The sequence below is a fragment of the Engystomops pustulosus genome, chromosome 6 (assembly GCF_040894005.1).
Source record: "Engystomops pustulosus chromosome 6, aEngPut4.maternal, whole genome shotgun sequence".
Taxonomy (NCBI): domain Eukaryota; kingdom Metazoa; phylum Chordata; class Amphibia; order Anura; family Leptodactylidae; genus Engystomops; species Engystomops pustulosus.
Window position 1 is genome coordinate 149,950,531 of NC_092416.1, and position 3,682 is coordinate 149,954,212.

Below are 3,682 nucleotides of genomic sequence, written 5' to 3' on the forward strand. Positions count from 1 at the left end.
ATCCCTCCTAAAAAAATAACCTTATATATTACTACTGGATGGGGCAAAGGGGGGTGATATTGAATAACTCACCTCAGGCAGCAGAAAGTCTAGGTTCACCCCTGACTATTAAATACTGTACATACAAAAAAATTTAAATTGATAGAATAGAAAATATAGTTATGTAGATATTTTATGTCCGTACATATGACTTATTACTGTCTATTTGCATTATCAAATAATTCTGAAAGATAAAATAGAAGCCAACAACCAATTACAATCCTAAGAACCAAATCTTTTTTTTTTTCTCTTTTCACAGTTGTCAGATATTAAGAAAAAAAAAATGATATACTACAGAGCGCAGCAGGAGACGGGAAGGAAAGGCGGGCGCGGTGTGATAAAATATATTGTTTATTTTTACATGCAGAGATGAGTAGTGGGTGGTCTAGAACGTATTGGCATTTTCATCAAGAATATTTACAGCGGCATAGAAGATATTAATGCACATCGTCTGCCTCGTAATATATTGTAAAGACGGCAGTAGGAACACTTCATTAATTAAATCAATCACCAGACCTAATGTGAACGATAGGATGCGTTAAAACCATTAGAATGGAATTACTCATAGATTGCAGGACACCGATACGTGCGGGGTTATTTACAAGTGCCATTAATAGCTCAACCGCTACAAGGAGCTCAAAATGTGCCTTATATGCCGCCCGATATTCTATCATTTTAATAGTTGCGGTGAAGTGAGGAAATGGAACGGAAAGTATTTGAGGCAGGAGATCGGCACATCGGACCTGAAAAATAAAGAAAATGCTATTTCGGCCACCAGACGGTTTCTGCAAATCATTTTTTATCATTTCAATGAATGCTAATTTATTCAGACAACGGGACGCGTCATATATTCCATCATTATGTTTATATAGGATTTAAGGGCTAGTTTACATGCATAGATGATGCACCATATGCTGGTCTGAACCCACCATTCATGTATACGCTTATAAGAAATTCTCCAATTCCTTAGTGTGCGGTCACATGGTGCTTTTTTGGTCCGTTCTTGGTGTGTTTTTAAACACACTAGAAACGTGAATCTATTTTTCTTCATTTCTGGAAGTGTAAGCAGCTGTGAAAATGTTAATACGGCTGCTTACACTTTCAGAAATGCAAAAACGCAGGCATTTTTAGTGCGTTTAAAAACACATCAAGAACGGACGCAGTATGCACTGTGTGACCTCAGCCTTACAGTTTCTTATCCCATTCAGCATAAATATAATACTATATAAAAGAGGTGGGATAACCAGGGCAATAAAAATAGTATAGACCAGGACTGATGGAGACAGGATGGAATTATATCTGTGAAATGCTGTATTTTTGTGAATATGTTATTTTGTTACCATGAGTATATTTAAGAATTTTTTGTTTGTCTGTATACCCCTTTAACTCACGCTTTAACTCCTGACAGAGTTGACATATAAAGTGATATAATGGGACACATTGGGGCACACTTATTAACGGTTGATTTGCGTTTTTCCGTCGGGTTTTGGTATTTTTTCCGTTTAGCGACAAATTACGCCGTGATTTTGGCGCACACGATCGAATTTTGGCGCAATCGCGCCGGGTTGCATGCGGCGCAAATCCGGGGGCGGGGCCGTCAGAAAATCCAACGGATTCGTAAAAACCGCTGTATTAAAAAAAAAAAAAATTTGGTCGCACGCGCCATACTTACATGCACCAGGAAGAGATCAGTGAACTCCGCCGCACCTCGGCGGACCTCGGCGCAGCAGCGACACCTGGTGGACATTGGGCGCAGGACCTTCATGAATCACCGGAAGACCGAACGCTCGTCGGAGAAGCCGCCGCTGGAATGCGAATAGACCGGGTAAGTAAAAGTGCCCCATTTTCTTACCTGTCTGACAAAGTTCCCTGAAAGTGCATTGTCCGTGTATAATGCACTGTGCTGCGATTCACTAAGATCGTGCGCCCGATATCCTGCATGTGTCTTTTCCCCACTCAGGTCCGACAGAGTTCTCCTTCTTTTTAGTGGTGCATGTAAGTGCTTGGGTTTGAAACAGAATTTGAAATCCTGAATCAGTCTGATCGTCCGATGGCACGCCCCCTAATTTCTGTTGCATGGAAGCCAAAGCAGTTGCGCAAAAATCCGATCGCGTGTTACACAATCCCAGCTTAGACACCTGTTATATACCTGTCACAGCCGTGAAAAACCCGAAAACATCTGAAAGTCCGTCAAAAGCGCGCACACGGCCCCTTTATCTAGGTAGGCAAAGAATTAAAGCAGTTGCTGACCTTTGGCAACAAATTGATATTGTTTGTTTAGTGAAAACAGTTTTCCAATATACTTTCTGTATTAATACCTCAAAGTTTTCTAGATCTTTGCTTCCTGACGTTCAATAGGAAGCTTCAATGTTTTCTTCCTGTGGATAGAAATCTGTCCATGGTCATGTGATGTCACACAGGTGCAAGGCTTGTCATTATGCACTGCTCAAAATACTCGTTGTGAAACTAATGAGTTGTGCACCTGTGTGACATCACGTGACCAGGGACTAATTTTTATCCACAGAAAGTAAACAATGAATCTTCTTGTTGAATTACAGCAAACAGAGATCCTGAAAACAGCCAGGAATTGATATGGAAAGAATATTGGAAAATTGTATAACTTTTCATTATATATATATATATATAAATAATATACATTATTATTTATATTAATATATGAATGGACTCTGGCTGCAGGGTTGGGCGCTTGTGAGCCACACCCAGAACTGCCCTTCTGGGAGCAGATTGACAGCTGCTTTGGAGAGTTGGTTGGTTTCATTCTGGGTGCGGTCACACGTCGTGTTTAACGCATGCGTTTAAAAACGCATTGCAATAGCTGGAGAGTGATTTACCTAATTAAACAGCTGCTAACACCTGTGTTTACAAAACGCAACCGTTAACGCATTGTTAACACATGCGTTAACATCGCGGTTAACGCATGCGGTTGTTAACGCATGTGGTTGTTAACGAATTGTTAATGCATTCGTTAACATCGCGGTTAACACATGCGTTTTGTAAACACAAGTGTTAAGAGGTGTTTCATTAGGCAAATCACTCTTCTGGAACCCTGAACCTGTACTCTGTACTCTGATTCAGAGCCCATACCAAGCTTCTGAGCTTGTACTCCTATCACGTGCTTGTTCCCTGTCTTTATCTACCTGTTTTGTACAGACTTGGGAATAGCTGTCAGAACCGATGCTCACAAAGAAAGGGAAACAAAGAATAGTAGCAAACAAAGATGACTGAGAAGTTTTTTTTTACTTAAAAAGTAAATAATTAAATCTATAGCACCGTAATGACCTACTGATGCTAAAATGAAATAAATTTGCTTCAAAAGTTTGGTATTGCTTTAAAAATAAATAGGATGTTTGTCAGCTTAGCCGTGTATACTTGCCAGTCTAGCAGAGTCATCTCATTATCATTATACAGTGAAGATGGTTAAATCTTTCCTTTATAAGTATTTAGTCTTTTCAGGAATAATAATCTGTACTCCATCACTTCATTTTATCCATGAGCCTGTGAAGAGTTTCAGCAGCGAGTGATAAAACTTTGATACTTGTTTTGAAACCCCTGATTCCCAAGTGATCTCTTCTCTCCCCCTGGACTCTGTTCAGCTCCCTAGTACTTGATCTAATCAAATTTT

The 3,682-nt window shown here is 39.8% G+C and overlaps 1 long non-coding RNA gene across 1 annotated transcript; it reads right to left on the reverse strand.

Moving 5' to 3' along the window:
• Positions 1 to 377: 377 nt before the first annotated feature.
• LOC140066127 (uncharacterized) lies at positions 378 to 2,468 on the reverse strand. Its single transcript, XR_011848123.1, has 2 exons — positions 2,358 to 2,468; positions 378 to 782 (listed from the first exon to the last, which is right to left on the reverse strand). It is a non-coding gene; the product is annotated as an uncharacterized lncRNA (long non-coding RNA).
• Between the last annotated feature and the right edge of the window lie 1,214 nt (positions 2,469 to 3,682).